The 18,122-nt window shown below is 47.2% G+C and overlaps 1 protein-coding gene across 1 annotated transcript in view; it reads right to left on the bottom strand.

Annotated features, from left to right (window-relative positions):
• Positions 1-18,122, bottom strand: part of TENM4 (teneurin transmembrane protein 4) — a 753,030-nt gene that overhangs the window by 344,013 nt on the left and 390,895 nt on the right. The gene's annotated exons all lie outside the window — the stretch shown is intronic.

Below are 18,122 nucleotides of genomic sequence, written 5' to 3'. Positions count from 1 at the left end.
ACTTGATTTCAAAGAAGCTTTAATTATATACATCCAAAAAGTTAAAAATAAAAACTGGCTCCTTGAATAGAACACAATGGTGGAGCTACTTACTAACGTCAGATTTCGAGTTCAGTGTCTTTCCTTTCCCAGTGCCCGTCAGGGCTGAGAGGACCGTGCGATTTGTAGTGTAGTTAGTGTAACCCCAGACATTACTCTTGGGCCTTGCGAAGGCGTGAGCCTTGCTAACCTCCAGCTTTCAGAGACACATCCTCGAGATCCTGCGCTCCTTGTGGGTATAATTAGAGACATTTTTAGCTCTCTAGAAATTTCTTCAAAGAACAAGATGTTCTCAAGAAATCCTAGAATACTATATAGAAAATACTGTGGAAATTTAAATAAAAAAATTTTTTTTTGGTTCAAGTTAGGTCCTTCTGGGACCTAAAATAACCATCTCAAAAACTGTTTTTTTAGAACATGATGTCTTTAAGATATTAGTGGGGCATCCCACAAAAATGTTGTCAGTGGTTGAACAGGCCTGGAAAAGGCCTAGATGACAAGGTGAACCCGTGATCCTGGGACCTATCCCAGCATATGCTGCCCCAGCACGTATAAACCATCTCTGAAAGCAGACCTAGCAGACAGAGGTGTTTAAATAGGTTTGAGAACCTGTAAGGTCTTGGGGAATCTGGGAGATTAGTTTTTTTCACAGAACAAACTTTCAGAACTCTGCTCCAAAATTGGTTGTCATACCGTGCTCAGTGGAATCCCACCTGGAGGAGGTCTCAAGAGCTATGGTCTGAATGTCTGTATCCCTCCCAAATTCATGTTGAAACCCTAATGCCCAATAGGATGATATTAGAAGGTAGGGCTTTTGTGAGGTACTTGGTCATGAGGGTGGAACTCTCATGAATGGGTTCAGTATTCTTACCAAAAAGACCCTACAGATCTCCCACGCCCCTGCTGCCATGTGAGGACACAAGGAGAAAGCACATGTTGTTCATCAGGGAGAGGCCTCTTACTAGAACTTGACCATGCTTTTGCCTTGATCTTATAGACTTCCAGCCTCTAGAACTGTGAGCAGCAAGTGTCTGTTGTGTACAGGTCATCCCGTCTGTGCTGTTTTGTTATAGTAGCCCAAAAGGATGAAGCTAACCCCTTTGTTTTCATAGAACATCTCCCCTCCAACCTAGAAAAACACTGCTCTAGAACAGACAAGGGCATGAGACCCTGTGGTCGGCCTATACTAAGTGTCAATCTTCACATGACAGCATTGCCTTCGCTGCCTGAACCAAGTGGTCCAGATTAAGGAATGACAAGATGGGATCTGAATGCCACTTTACTCCTTTGTGGCCTTAGACAATGTGCCTGACGTCACCCAAGCTCTTCTCGTCAGCCGTGCAAGGGTGATGGTGCTCATCTTGTAGACTATCCACTGGCATATGACTGGCACACAGCAGATGCTCTAGAAGCAACACTAGGATATCTGGAACATTCTTTTGTTGCTTTTAGCTTTGCCATTAAAAAAAAAAAAATTCTCAAGGTGCCGGGGTGGCTCAGTCAGTTAAGCATCTGCCTTTGGCTCAGGTCATGATCCCAGGGTCTTGGGATCCAACCTGTATCGGGCTCCCTGCTTGGCGGGGTCTGCTTCCCCCTCTGCCTCTCCCTCTCTCCCTGCTCATGCGCTCTCTCTCTCTCTCTCATGTGTGCATGTTCTCTTTCTCTCAAATAAATAAAATCTTTAAAAAAAAATTCTCAGCTCACCATCAGGTATAGCCTTTTGCCTCCCACAATCTGTGTAACTCAACTGTGCCCATGTTAACATTATGTCTCTCTATCCTGCTTTGGGATTTCTTCCTTAAAACATTTTTGGTCAATTTTTCTTATTACATAGTGATACACATTCAACCCAGAAGATTTTAAACATTCACAGACAGGAAGAAAAACAAAAAAAAAATCACCATTCCACCTTTGGAATGATGCTGTTAATATGTTCCTTTTCGATTTCAACTCCTCTGAGAAATGCCTCTGCAGCTTCCTGGGATTATTCTTTGCTGTGTTGTCAAACTTACATTTGCCAAAATCACACAGCCTTCTTCTTCTTCTTTTTCTTTTGTATTAGTTAATTTGCATCTTTTTAATCTCTAAAATACCACTAACATATATTCACATACTTGAATTCAAGCAATACAGAAGCAAGGTGGACCCAAAGGCAGGTCTTCCTTCCCTCCATCCCCTCCGGTCCTGCTTTCTCCTGAGGAAACCATTGTTAAATGCCGTGTTTACAGACATTTTCCTATCTATTCCTATATTATGGTAGTTGATGTTTAAAAACAAAGAAGATGGTCTTACACCTACTGTTTCATTTTTCACCCCCCTTGAATCGTCTTTTCAAAGTATCTAGTCTTAAAACTAAACCTGATATTTTCTCTGAAGTTTCTCAAATTGACTTCCTTAAAAGTTTAGGACAGTGCTTCTCTGCTGTGGTGTGTATGAACCACTTGGGTGCCTTATTTAAAAAGCAGATGCTGATTCTGTATGGCTGGGTGGGGCTGAGGTTCTGGATTTCTAACCTGCTCATGCTCTCAGTCCACTTTGAGGAGCAAGACTCCAGGACTCATATCTGCCAGCTTGGGCATTCTTGGCCTTGGCTTGCTTGAACTCCAAGATGGCCGCCTTCTCCCACGTATCCCACACTCCTGCATCACCAGCTTTACTTGACTGGCCAGAATTAAACCCAATGAACGAGTCTCCCTCAAGATGTGGTGATGTGGAGTTCCTGGGAATCTAGGTCCCACAATAAAAGACACCTCAGTGTTCAGCTCTTTTTTAGAGGGAAGAAACATCCAGAGGAGCAGAAGACATAATAGCCATAGTGCCAAACTTCCGAAAGTCATGACCTGAACGCTTGGCCCAAGAGCATCCAGGGGGAGCATAAGAGAGGGGGCTTTTAACCTCAGTGGTGGAGAGAACCCCAAAGAGGCATAGTCACATACAGATACCCCAATTAGCTGAAGCAATCAAGTATATTTTGGCAATTGAGTTGAGGTGGTGAGCAAAGCCTGGGGAATGGAGATGGGGAGTTAGTGAAAGTATGCTGTCCCTGCCTGGTCATCAGGCATGGCCCTTTAGGACACTCTCCTGTCATCAGCTGCTGTACACACAAGGGAGCCTTCCATAACACGGCCCATCCTAGCCAGTGTGGTTCGTAAACAACAGCCCCCCGGCATTCATAGTGACCCCAGTACTGGGTTAAGTGGGGGAAAAACACCCTAAAAGCCAATCAGACTTCAGGCTTCTCATTAGTCTGGGAGTTCTAATGAGAATTTCCCTCCAGTCACTGTACTCTTGGAATCAAAGAGCTAGGATGTATGCTTGGTTAATGACAGTACAACAGAACCCAGAAACCACATTCCTTACAGTTTCTACAGTTAGGCATACCACAGTTCACTTTGCTTCATTTTTTAAAGCTGTTGGCAACCAGAAAAATCCTCTGGGAAAAGCCTTTCCCTAATTGACCACCACATCTCAAATTTTCTTTGCTGATGTGAGAGATTTTTCTCTGTGATGTATATATAATATGTACAAATATATAAGTAAGTATCATTCCTCCCAAATAACTGAAACCTGCCCAAGAAAGCCAGGGGACACTTATTTGCACAGTTTTCATCCAAATCCATCAGGATACCCAAAGCAAAGATTGCAAGGGCCAAGGGAACAAAATATTTATTTCTAATAAACGTTTCATGAATTTGACCTGCAGGAGAGTCATCAGAAAGACTTAGTGCTTTCCTAATCCAATCAGAAGAAAGATCCTAGAACATGATTCCCAGGGGGCGGGAGGGGGGTGGTGCAGAGAGGAAAGCAGAAGGGCTTGTGCTTGAGAACAGTGTGTGACAGCCTCAATTCTAAGATGCCTTCCTTTTGTGGGGCATCGCCAAAGAAAACATGACGGGGACATATGGCCAGACCATCCCAATCAGAGTTTGTGCAAGCTCCAAAGCTGGGCAAAGGAAGTTAGGGAATGCCAACACCCGGGACCTCTATTTTGCTGATCGCTGTGTGCCCACCATCTAGCACCCAGCCTCCCTAGAGTTTCCCTCAAATGAGTGAGCAAATGGATACATGGATGAGGGAGCGAACGATCACTTTGAAATCAGTATCTCCCAGACCCCTTACTCAGCTCCAGGTGTTTAGTAATTATCTCTACTTAGCTGCCTCCCAGGTGCTTCAAATTCATCATATCTCAAATTCCGACTCATCACACACCACTCCATCCCTGTAAACTGCTCCTTGGGGGGTCTGGAATGCCGACACCATCTTTGGCTGTCTGAGTTGTTCTTTCTCACCTTCTTCATCTACAAAACTCTCAGTGCAAATGTTACCTCCTCTCTGATGCTTTCCCTGAACACTCCTCACCAACCCTTCCTCGCTGGCCTTTCTTGTTTAAATATCGATTAGAGTCTGCGATGATGTCTGTCCAAGGCTTTCTGCAGATGGAGGAGAGGAGACTGAGCCAAACGCCAGGCAGCTGAGCTCGCTCCCAGCTGAAACAAAGAAAACTCTTTTTGCTCTTCATCTCACTTCCCTCTACTGCTTTTCTAGCTGCACTGAAACAGAATCCTATTCTGGGGAAGCAGTGATGGCCAAGAGCTTCGGCCACGAACTCCAGACATCATACGTTCAAGTCCTGACTCGTGCCGGAGTTTGAACTTAGCAGTCACTTCAACTGCAAGCAGCCCAACCTCACAGGAGGAGAAAGAGCCAGGAAAAGGGAGACGTTTTGGGGGGGACTTCTCCATTTACATGAACTGCCATGGGAAAGCAAGACTTAAAACTTCTAATGAAGTTCACTGACAGCCCAGAGACTACAGGATGCCGCATGCAGCCATCCGACTGGTGTATTCAGCTTCCTGCAGAAGGGGGGATGCAGCTCAGCTCAGGGTTAGCTCAGGCTTGGGAGGGGCCACGTACAGGGGGTGCGTGCGTGCTAGATGATTCTCAAGAGGCATCAGGGAAGCGGGAAAGGTCCTGGAGTGGATACTCTCAAGAAGCAGGGACGATGAAATGAACAATCGTCTTTATTTTGGGGTGGGAGGGTTAAAGAAGGGCTCGATGTAGCAATAGGTAGGAAGCAGCACTGACTCGGAGGAGGGTGATGTCGGTCAGAGCAAGTGGATGGTCGGTCACTATGGGGGTCATACACTGGCCATGCTTATGCCCTGATCATGGTTACAGAGAGGCTTGGCCTACATCTTTTCACAGCACTGTATGTTTGTTGGGAATATCTCAGTCTGGTTGTCAGCAGGGCTGTTTCTCCTTCTCTCTGTCATTTCTATGAAGCTACCCCTTATTGAATGCAAGCGCTACCCTAATCGCTCAGTATACATCACTCATTTAGTCTTCATAACACAACTTTATGAGAGAGCTAGGTACTGCCACCATCTCACAGAGGAGAATGGCTTAAGGGTGTTAGTAATATTCTCACACTCACAGAGGTCACTGAATGTGAGATGCCGAGTTTGAACTCAGGTCACACCGACTCTAAAGCCTGTGCTCCTACCTTCTATGTCATCCTGTCTCCATGGCATCACTACCAGCCTCTCCTCGTTCATTCAGTTAATATTGCTGAGCCCATGGTAGCCACGGGCTCAGGTGCTGGGGGCATGGGTACAAGATATGTTGCCTGCCCTCCTAGAGCTGAAAAAAGACTCTTGATTCTAGAGCTGAGCTATCGAGTGTGGTAGCCACTAACTGCATATGGTTACTTAAATTTAGATTTAAAATTAACTAAATAAAACAATTCATTTCCCCAGTTGTACTAGCCTTGTTTCAAGTGCTGCATAACCACATGCGGCTAATAGTACAGAACGTTGCCATCACTGCTAAAAGTAATCATGGACAGTGCAGTTCTAGAAGAAATGGGTGCCTCATCCCTCCTTGAGTCTAGCTTGAATGGTTATACCTGCTTGTTAAGTGCTCTCTCCCTTTTGCTCTATTTTTAAGCTAGACAAAGAAACAACTCCTAAGCCCTATCAAGAGCCGATTCTGGTTCCCAGAGTCTGTTCTTGCTCTGCTGAGTCATGCCCACTTGCCTTACAGTCACCAAAGGCTTTGGAGCTGTGATGACAGCAGAGTGAGTGCCACCAAAGAGGACAAACCCCAGCCCTACATTTCCCATATATCAACAGAACTGTCAGCCTGGCTCAGATTTCAGAATCGTTACTGCTCAGGAAGCTGTGGGAAGCAAACAGAAGCCAGCTTGATTTTTAGGCTCCGGAGGCAAGATGAGAAAGCGTCTTTTGACTTGTAAACTGAACACATGGGATGTGGATGTCATCCCTAGCAGAGCTCCCTCACACAGAGAACTCTGATCACCAGCGGCTGGGGAGGACTCCTTCGGATGGAGACGCAGCACCTGTACCTTCAGTGAGGCCATTTCTGCAAAAAGTCCACAGCCAGGTGGAGACCACAGAAACTTTTTACTCTTTCTGTTCTTCCTCCTAACCCTGAAAGCCTTTCCTAAGGACTGAGGGCAGGCCCAGAGTGAGGGGACAGAAAGATGGAGAAGACGAAATCTTCATTCTTCTGGAATGAAAAGTCTAGAAGGTGCGATTTACGGCTGTGCTTGCCTGCCCATGGCCCCTTCCGAGGCAGGCAAGCCTGCCCCTGGCTTCTGCTGAAGGGCAGGCCTTGGCAGTCAAGTTTTACACTACCTGACTTGACCCTGCCCGCCTCCACCCACTTATTTTGACCAGAGGCTTGGGGGTGGGGGAGATGGGCTCAGCCAATCAGATTCTATCTCTGAGACTGACTCTAGAAGCAGGAAATGCCCCACCAAGAAGCAGAGTGCCCTGGAGGCGAGACAGGTGAAGACCTATTAACCTCCAGCCCCGCATCCAGAATGTCCATGGTATTTCCAGTCCAGTCCAGTCCAAACCATGCTGGTTTGGCACCTCTCCCCGATTTCCATGCCAGCTTTATCATTAGGCATACACCCCATTCCCTGAGCGAGCCTGAATGTGTCCCAGTTCCTTGTGTAACTCAGGGATGTTTTAGCTCCGAAAGAGATGCACTCCTTCTGTGACAGGAGATGTTTCAGGTGAGTAACGTGGAGGTCAAAGGGGGAATAACGTTCTGAGTGCCTACTACATGCCAGGCAGTATCTGATCGGCTCCCATATAAGAGTGAAGATTCAGGACTCACAAGAGCCCTGCCACCTAGGTACGGCCACTGTCCTATCTCTCCCAGCTGAGGAGCCAGGGGCCCCCAGATCGGCTCTCACTGCGCCCCAGCTGTCCTTAGGGTGACAGCTTTTGAGAAGCTCTATGACTTTCTGCACCTCAGTGTCTTTTCCTGGAAAACAGGAACAAAACTCTTGGCCAAAAGGAAGAGCGTGGAATGAGTGGGGTAAAGAATGTACCACACTGAGCATTCCAGGTACAGAAGGAGCTTGACCTCACCTGGAAGTCCCCTCGCCTCCTCTCCTCCTGCTTCAACTATTGCTTTCATGGGGCCTCCAGGATCTGCCAGCCTCTGGCCTCCTGCCTCCTTCCTGCACCAGCCCGGCCACCTTAGTCACACTCTGGATCCAGTCCCAGGCTACTTGGCTGAGCCTGGTGTTCACGGCACTTATTATTCCAGGCACCCTGTGATTTACTTTTCTAGTGAGTTAATTGCAAAATCCATATGGAGCAGAGAGAAAACATCAACCCAAGCTTGCCATGAAAAGCAGAGGAACAGAGGAAGCTTTCTATCTCAGCCCGTGCAGCCTGGAGAAGCGGGGGGAGGAAGATGCTGCCGCACTTAGGGTACAGAGGGCCAGATCTGCCAAGCTTGGTGGAAGGCGCGTGGTGTTCAGAGCCTCGTTATTCCCCCTTCGATTTTTGTTTTTTTTTAGCTCATCCTGTTAGAAAGAAATCTAAGTTTGAGAAACCGACGATGGGTATAAGCGTAGGTTATCAAATCTCAGTGTGCATAAAAATAAGCACCAGGGACGTTTATTTAAAGTGCAGATTCCCAAGCATCTCTCTCCAGAGTTTATTCCACTAAGGCTGGGATGGGGCCCCGGGATTTACACCTGCGTGTGCCTGATGCAGTAGAGAAACAGTGATATGAAGGAAAGCCTGATGATTCTGGAGTTAGAAGGATGTAAGATTGGTTCTTAGTTCTCCCTCTTACCAGCTATGTGTCCTGGGGCAAATCATTTTCTCTCTTTGGCCAAAGTGCTCTTATTGCCACAGTAAAAAAGTAAAAATGAGAGTACTTACCTCAGAAGACTATTGAGAAAAATTGATAATAGATACTGAAAACCCTTAACAAAGCCTTTGGTACAATAAAGATACTTAAAAAAAAAAAAAAAGTTAAAGAAACAATCCCCCCCCCCCTTTTTTTTAACCTGGAGAAGCTTCTCTGACTATCTTCACTTCTGAATATTAAGACTTTTCAGTATCTATTTACAATCTACCACTTCTAAAAAGGGGCCTTTGGGGGAAGCCAGTTCTTTTTTTAAAAGCACTTTGAAGATGAAAAGGTGTCAAATCCTCCAGAGACCTGGTGGTGGAAGGTAAAACAAATGTTTATTTTAATTTGGTGAGTTGTAATTTATCAAAGGCTTGTGGAAAATGGAAGTACTATTTATATTTTCACAAGGGACCTAACAGATTTGAATAGTTTAGAGTTAATTTATTCATTTGCTCATGACACATTCACTGAGCACCTGGGTGCCTAGCCAGATGAACGTGGGCCAGCCCTCTGGGGACTCAGGGTCTGGACAATGACAGCAGCTTGGTAGGGACCACAATCTGGGCTGCAGAAAGCCAGAAAACAGGGACTCCCCTCAGCCCAAGGAACTGGGTCTTGGAAAGGTGATCAGCAGGAAATGATTCTATTTTGAAAGCACAGAGATTGAAGCAATTTAAAAAGCAATTCTGGTACCAAGAGGTGTGTAATTTGAGATCCATGGAGGAAAGAACTATTCTCAGCATAGGTTACTCCCACCTCTAATTTATGACATACTCCAGAGGGGTAGGAAGAGTACCTAAGTACTAAATTCTAAGAGCACTTAGACTTTCTCTGAAGCATCAGGCCCTAATATCCGAGAGTGATAGGGGCGTCTTGACTTGGAGGTTCCAGAGGCTCTTCAAGCTCGGCAATATCTAACACTCAGCTTCTTAACTTTGCCCCCTCATGTGCTCCAGCATTTCCTTACTGCACCCACAATTACCCCAAGCAAAAATGGGGTCACCAGATTCTAGCCATTTCTTCTCCCACAGGTGACATTTATCAGGTCACCAAATCTTAGCAGTCCTTCTGCCTATGTACCTCTCAAGTTTGTCCCTGTGACCATGACTCTGATTTTGTGTGGCACCATCTGCCACTCTCTCTCCTTTGTGTGGAATCCAGGGTGATCTTTCCAAAACACAAACACTTTCTTAGCGAAAGCCCTTCCATGGCTTTCCCTCCTTTGCAGAATAAGGTTCAAATACCTACAGGTGCTGCCCAAGGCCCAGCTTATCTGAACTTGCCTCTTGTCACCCAAACCACCCCCCATACACTTTAGCCAACACACAGTACGTGCATGTATGAACGCTATGGTGTGCTGTGGCGAGACTGCCCGCAGCCCCACACCTCCACCCTGAAAGATTCCAGTGCATGGCTCTGCCTTCTCAGATCTCACATCACAACTCCCCTCCCCCTCTCCAGCACACTCTCTACTTCTTCAGCTGTTAGGTCCACCTGCTAATCTCTTCTACTGGATGGAAACATCTCAAGGGCAGGTATTCAACTATGTTCATACGCCAGCCCTTTTTATTCTCTGGTGCTTACCAATCTGGTTGTCTTCTGTTTCTGGGCACATAGGAGGAGCACACATCCCTGCTCCCTTGCAGTTAGGTGAGGACATACGCCCACGTCGGGTTGTCAAAAGCAACCACAAAGGCCACTGGCTCCAGAGAGTGCAGCTACAAGATGGTGGAGCCTTGCTCAGCCTGGGTTTTGAGAGATGGTGTGGAAGAAACCCTTTCCCCACAGCCCTGATGCACACTGAATACACAACATGAGAAAGAAACTCTGTTAAGCTACCAAGATATGAGGGTTGTTTGTTACTGCAACATAAATTAACCTATACTGATTACTACAGAAATCTGATTTCCATCTATAGTCACTAAAACAGGACCTAGAATTATCATGTTCTCCATAAACATTTGATGGACAAATGAATGCAGGAATGGATGAATGAACAAAGCAGCCTAGGGAAAGGAACATGAGATCTGGAGTCAATAGAAAGTAGCTTAGAATAACCACCCCTGTACCTTCCTCGCCCCCACTGCAGTGGACTGCTCTTCTTTATCTCTATTTGACTCCAGAGGCAAGATTAACCTGTGATTCATCTCTCTGAAATATCTCTGTATGGATGCCAACCCAAACTACAAGAGATCCTGGTTTATGTCTCAGTGTCTGGAGGAAGGACACCAGGGGACATATTTTTGCCAGTTTTCCATCAACCCATAATCCTACCGTCTTTGAACTTCATGCTTCCAGAGCAACATCTGGATTTGGCCCCAAAGATGGGGATCCCTAAGCTCCCTAAACCAAAGTGTTCTAATTCTGAGACCCAGTTCCGCCCCCCACCCCGTACCCCACACCTCAACCAGTTAAAGAATGACCTCATTTGACCAAGTATCTTTTTATACATTGGGAAAATACTCAGTAATTATCCCTTAAGTTTTTCAACACATTTCTGTTAAGTACAAAAGCAGAGACTGTGAGATTTGGATTGATTCTACGTATTTTAAAAAGTAAACAGAAACCTAAAGAATGTCATTGGAAAGTCAGTTTCCTGAAATTACTGCTTAGCAAGGTGGACAGGGAGCCGACACAAACATCTCTAAGGAGCATGCAGCTAATCAGATTAGAAAGATCAGCATGTCTGTCGGCAGTACTGCGGATGGAGTATGGTTGGTGGGTGCGGGGGGGCGGGCAGCCCAGAAGGCAGGGATTTGAGGGAGGAGAGATGGTAGCCTTTAATCGGAGGAGCTGGTGGAGGAATTGTCCATGGCAATATCTGGTTTGCTGTCCACATGGGCTCTTCAGTCGTCAGCTATTATTCCCAAGGTAACTTGTGAGCACTGGCCCTGAACCTCAGAGGAAACACACAGTGCTGGAAGCAGGATGGGCTGTGTAGCAGATAGAATCTGGCTTATACCCTCTTCCCTCACTTAGGAGCTCTGTGACTCTGGGCAAGCCCCTTGCCTTTGTGATTCCTTGCTCACGTATAAAGTAAGGGCAAATATGGCAACTTCCCCTGTTTTACACTGTATTAAAAGAGGAAACGTCCGTTGGCGGCATGTCTATCTGCATGTCCCATTCCCAAACACTTCTGTATCTCCTGGGGCTTCATCCTACAGATGGACTCCATCAGTGTGTTGAAGGAATGGATGAATAAGGTGCTCTAGGTTGGTGTTTTTTTTTCTTTTTTAAGTACTTTTTTATTATAGAAAAATACATAACACAAAATTTCCCATTGTAACCATTTTAAGGTGTATGATTCAGTGGCATTTTGTACATTCCCAATGTTGTACAACCTTTACTACTATTCACTCTGGAACATTTTATCACCCCACAAGACCTCTGAACCCTTTGAGCAGTTACTTCCCTGCCCCCGTCCTATGGGAAAGTCTATGGTGGTTTTAGCTAAATTTAATACTTTAAAATATTGCCGGGGTATTACTTTGGTAACTAAATTGGCAGGGGTGGGTCAAGCAAGAATTTGTGTGCTGAGTACCCACCCCCTGCTCTCTTCTATGTGAGACACAAGGAGACACACAGCATCAGCTCTAACACGCATGTGCAAGGCTGCAGTAGAGGCTGTGACCAGGAACACTTGAACTGGAGTCTGAATCAACCCAGAATGGTGAGAGATGAAGGGTCCTGGGGAATGGTGGAGGGAAGGGGATGCATAGAAACTTGGCCTTGAGTCCATGAACCAGTGAATGGGGGGCTCCACCCTTTCTCCTATGTAGCGCCTCCTGGGGACACGGACAGGCCAGGGTCTGGGATATACACCGTCCCTTCCCATCTGACTCCTCTACAGTGGGAAGGCCCTGGCCTGGGCGCCACTGAGCTCCAGCTACAGAGAAGCCCGACTTGGAGACAGGCAGCCATGGACAGTTAATGAGTGATTTATCGGTGCTGCGGCACACGCAGCTTCCCTGGGATCTGTTCCTAATTAACTACCACTAACTGGATGATGCCTCTCTCTCTCTTTCTCTTTTTTTTCCCAAATAAAAAAAGGTCCCCAAAGCATTTCTTACCCATCTTTCTAGAAGGAAAGGCTTCACCTCTGGCTGCTGGCTGATTCTAAACTACAGCAGGGATCTGGCAGAAATCCCACCCACTCCCTCGCTCACATGGACATACTCCACGTGCAGGCAAACCTGTTCACTCCTGTTCACGTGTTCCCCCAGGCGGTGGCATGTTAATTCCCCTGCTAACACCGTGACACATGTGTCACCATGTGTATGGTTGTACTTACCCACCATCAAGTAGATCTGTCCTTTTCACTGACAATCCCACACATACACGCGTTCCTACCCCGCCCCCCATGCTCCAACCAGCCACTTAGCAGAGTCCTTGAACACAACACACACACATTTGCACACGCACTCCCTGCTATTAACGGCAAAGTCCCCTAGTCACCATGTCGTCTCAGGTGGGGATCTTCTCTATGGCTCCCACATCTCTAGTGAAGGGGCTCACCTGCTTAGATGAGGCTTAAAATTTGGTGTTCTGACCCCTCTGGCTCAAGCTGTGAGGTGTTATGTGCCATGGAGAGAGAGGGAAGTTGGAGTTAGGCCTTAGGAGCCCTAGAATTCAGCATGGAGAGTCACAATTGGTATGGCATTCAGACTAGAACAGTTTCTCCTCTTTACCATTCCTAGGGCACGAAGAATCCAAATTCACTTAGGAGCCAGGTTGCTGAGGGGCAGTGGGGTCGAAGGGTGTCAAGTGCCTAGCACCGCATAAACATCTGTCACGATTGAATTAGCTACCCCACCTGAACCAGAGAAATTGAAGTCTCCTATAAACAGAATGTTTGTGTCCCCCTAAAATTCATAGGTTGTAGTGCTAGCTTCCAATGCGATAGTTTCAGGGGTGGAGCTTTGGGAGGTAATTAGGTCAGCGGCCCTCAAGAAGGGAATGAATGCCCTTATAAAATGGACCCCCAAGAGCTCCCTCACCCCTCTGCCATGTGAGGACACAGCAAGAAGGCACCATCTAACAAGACACTTGAATCTGCTGGCGCCTTGGTCTTGGACTTCCCAGCCTCCAAAAATGTGTGAAGTAAGTGTATATTGTGTGAGCCATCCATTCTGGGGTATTTTGGGAGGGTAGCCTGAACCATCTAAGATGAAGTCCTAACTCTGAGCATCCCAGGATGGGGAAATAGGGTCATTACAGATGGAATGAGTTAAGATGATGGCTTAGGCTGGGCCTCTAATTCACCACGACTGATCTTCTTAGCTGAAGACGGCTATGCGAAGACAGAGACGTATAGAGAGAACACCAGGTATCAAAGAAGACAGGGACTGCCTTCCTGTCGTGGCAAGCCAAGGAGTGCCAATGATCACCAGCAACCCATCAGAAACTAGGAAGACACCAGGAAAGACGCTCTTGCACATTTCAGTGGGAACGTGGCTCTGTCCATACTTTGATCTCAGCCCTCTAACCTCCAGGACTGCAAGGCAATACGTTCCTTCTGTTTCAAGGCTCTGCTTAGTGGTGTTTTGTTACAATAGCCCTAGGAAACCAACAGAGCATCCGGTAAGTGTTAGAGCCCTTTCCTGTTTGCTTTCTGGGCCTCAGTCTAATCCTCCAAAACATGGGTGTGATTGGCCCCCAAATGCTGTACAAAGTGTTCTAAGCTATCCCTATTTGCCCAAGCTCATGGACCAGGCCCTGATTATACTAAAACAGATGAAAGAACCATGGTCTTGCCTACAGCTACAAAGATCTGTGAAAAGCTTGCTAGATAAATACAAAATGGACTACTGAAGGAAAAATGATGCCTCTGGCCAAGGCAACAACTTCAGCAGGTCTTCAAATTCATCTCCCTCCCCCAGTCAAACAATGCTGTCCCTCTGAAGGGGATGGCAAGGTGAACCATCACTCCTACTTCAAACTCCCACCCCAGCTTCTGAGGTATACATACGAGTTTCATTAAGACATCATCGTGGTGGAATACGAAGTTAATTGATAATAGGCAGCTCCTTTTCATATTAATCTGCCAACTGTGCAAGAATTAAAAAAAAAAAATAGATCCAGCTCACCTCCCTCATCCCCGAAATAGATCGTCCCTCTTGGGGGATGCCAGGAGGAGCTCCCGTTGCTGGGCCCATGACAGCAGCTCTCAGGAACCGCCATACTCTGCTGGGGTCTGGGTGTGGGTGGCCTGTGCCACTCTGTGGTCTTGACCCCTCACTTCCCCCCACTGCCCATCTGTAAACATCCTTCAGATGAGTTCCAGAGCTATCATGCTCTTTGGACTAAGATCAGTCTCCGCCATAGCTTGGAAAGTCATCTCTGTCACTGCCGTAGGTAGCCATGTGTCAATGAGGCCTACGACAAGGGAAATCCATAGGTTTGGGAGTTGGCAGATCCACATTTGAATTCAGCCCTCACCATTTCTTACCTAGGTGTCCTCAAGGTAAGCCACTTACCCTGTCCAGGCCTCTATTTCCTAATCTGCCAAAAACAAAATGCCAACCTTACAGAGATATTAAGAGGCTGAAATGAGATTAGGTAAAGAGGCTCATGTTTCCACGACCAATAACAAGGACTACATAAACAACGTGTATTATTTCTTGAGCCATATTTTTAAATAAGTATTTAATAGTACTTGCTTCATATAATTGTGCTGAGTATTAAATAATTTTCATTATTATCTTCCTGAGATACTGAGATTTACCATGGACACAGGTCACTGAAGGCTCTGGAAGCAAGCCGCCATCCTGGTATTGTGGGTCTGTTCCCTTGTCTCTTGATTTGGGACGAGAAGGAGAAAAGCACAAAGCAGTCCCCGGCAGCCAGGAGCCAGCGTGGCTCTCTCCTGTTGGACAATCTCACATATCTGCTTCTGATGGGGGCTCTGACTGGAACAGACTAAGACAAAAACCACTCCGTGATCATGCCTCTAACTCCAACGAAACTGGAACTCTGTCCAAACCAAGCCACAAAATGACTGAGCGTCCCCCCGATCCGGGATACTGTGGGTCACGGCTGCTGCTCTGGCAGTTACCACTTGACCTGACTTCATTCTTTCTGGGTTCTATATAAGATATAAGACACCAAGGCACAGTTACCTCTGCCACCTGACAGTAGCCAATCCAGAGCAAAGCGCTCTTCCTTGAACCCAACCCCAAATCACCTGACATGGGGCCAAACCCTGTATATTCCTTCTCACACCCTCTGCTGGGACCCCCAAAGGCTCCCCAGGTTGTGCCTTTGTTCTCACTGGAAGGAGTCCACAAACCCCACTCACTCACTAGTGGGCAACTTCTGGTGGTTTCTGGCTGGAAGGCATTAAAGATATTTTGATTTTTCCCTGCCCTAGTAGAAGGGGGTCTGGGACTTTTCTACACACGACCACCAGGTAAAGCTTTCTCCCCTAGCCTGTTTCTGAATCAAGCAGGAATCCTGGCCCCAGGACCCTGAGCATTATTATTATTGCCGTTGGAATTCCTGAAAACAGTGTTCCAGGATGGGTAGGTAGTGTGAGGCCACTGTGATGGCCACTCTCCTTCCTGAGAAGGAGAGTCCAGCTCTTGCTGGGCAGATGCTCGGCACCATAGGGGTCCTGGGAATCATTTTATTCCGGCACGGTTTCTTCTCCTGGCCACCCAGGGTCATTCCCGGCACTCACATAATACTCTGCAGGATACTGCCTGGGTCCATGCCACTCTTCCTCATACCCAGAGTTCCGGGTTAGAGCCCACACCAGCTTCCCCATGGCATTCGTGGGGCACCAGCGGGCCGCCCAGCATGTGATGTGGGTGCTTACGGCTGTGCATGCGGCTTCACCACAACCCTCCCCCCACCCCCAGCTCATCTATCCAACTGCAGACCAAAGAGCCCTGGCCCCAGGCCCACTGTGACAGCATTTAAACACGTGTCTCTTTTCCTGCAGAAGATCCATCAGGTCATTTTCTCTTCTCTCATGTTGCCGTAGTAGTTAACTTTCTTGGTTAAGCAAGGTCTCATGACGTGGGTAATCACACTCTGAGTGTTACGACATGAAAGAGAAAGAGCGAAGGGCTACAAAGCTGTCCTGAGAAGTCTACACTGGGTCGTCTGCTAGGGTGACTCCCGAGTTATACGCGGCTCACGCAGGACAGTCAGCACCAGAGGCTGAGAAAGGTGTGCTGTCAAGGCTGTCCCTAGGCAGGAGTCTGGGAACATGACTGGTAAACAGGTCCGGACCTGACATTAAAACTTCCCTAAAGGGTAAGAGTGGCTTTACGGTGCCTACACTGCGTGGACAAGTAACGGCAGCCTTTCCTTCTGAGAGGCTAGAATCTGGGCACAAGCTAGGCAGAAGGCAGCGATGCGGCCAGCCATCTGATAAAATCCCTGGGCACAGGATGGCTCTCGAGCTTCTCGGTAGACTGTGCTTTGCATGTCATTACTACTTATTGCTGGGTACTCACCTTGTGTGACCCTGCTGGGAGAGAATGCTTGGGAGCTCGTGCCTGGTTTCCTCTGGACTTCGCCCTCAGCTCCTTTTCTCTTTGTTGGTTTGCTTTGTATCCTTCTGCTGTAATAAACCTCAGCCATGGGTCCCACTATATGCTTAGCCCCGTGAGTCCTTCTAATGACTCACTGAGCTTTGGGCACTGCCTCCCCCCCCCATTTCTCACACGTGGGCTCCAAGTTTGAACGTCCATTGTCAGGGTTCAAAGTCAGGGTATAGGCTCAGGTGCTGGGACCAGGGAGATAATGTGATAATTTATGAAATGTTGGGTATTAAAGGACATTGTGAGCTATTACACACTCCCTAAATGTGAGTAATAATGGCCCAGTGCCACAGCAGATTTTTGAAGAGCTTTTAAAATCTAGCTGGGGAAAAAAAATGACATATTTTCTCCAAATAAAATGCATCTTTCAGCGCTGCTAACTCTAGGGCTGAGGTAATGAATGATGGAAAGTTGTAGATGCACACAGAAAGAAGGGTAAATCCTCTGGACTTGAGCAGTCTCTCTCTTTTTTTGTGACCAAGTGAGGCTGCAGGAGCAGAGAGATGCCTGGGGCGTCTCACTTCTGATGTGTTGTCTGCCTTCTGACTTAGCCCATTTGGTTCCTATCCAAGAGTTTCCTCTGCATTTTCACAGCCCACTTCTCGCCCAGGATGGCCACTCTCTCCTCCCTCTTCCGTCTTTACAAGCAGCTAGAATGGCAAACACTCACCCTTTGTTTATACCACACTTGAAACTGGGCTTGTTCCATATGATTATTTCCTTTTTGGAGGCACATTCAGAAAAGCAATTTGTTTTGTAGCCAAGGTCCGACAAAGCTGAACACAGGAAACTAATTTCAGAGCTGGGTAGTGGAGGCGAAAGTCCTCTTCATTGTTTGGAACATAAAGGATTCACCTCCTTATCTGAAGGGAAGTTGCTTCTTGAACAGATAGCCTGGGCTGAGATCTTTCTTACCGAACAGCCTGGGAGCAACTGGCCGGAGGCAAATCAGGCCTTGGTGGCTGGGGGGCCCTTATTGGCAGAGAGAGACAGGCTGACCAGCCGCCCGTTCCCGTTATGGACGGCAGTGTGTGGGTGTGGGGTCAGAGGGGCCTGGGACTGGATTCCATCCCACCACTTTGCAGCCCCGTGATCTTAGAGCACTTCCAAAACAAGGACGACGGAGTTATCTGCCCCCAAGGTTGTTGCAAATGTTCAACAAGATGAGAAAACACTCTGTCATTCCCAGAGTGCTGCACGGTTAACAACAACAGTGTAAGCTCACACAGACCTTTCTGAGTGCCAGGCACGATTCCATGAGCTTCAGTCTCTGAGCTCATTTAATTCTCATAACCACTCTATGAGGCAGGGAGGAGAATGATGCCCATTGTGCAGGTGAGGACATTGAGG

This window comes from Mustela nivalis (genome assembly GCF_964662115.1).
Source record: "Mustela nivalis genome assembly, chromosome: 9".
Taxonomy (NCBI): Eukaryota; Metazoa; Chordata; class Mammalia; order Carnivora; family Mustelidae; genus Mustela; species Mustela nivalis.
This window is presented reverse-complemented; position numbering and strand designations above follow the sequence as displayed.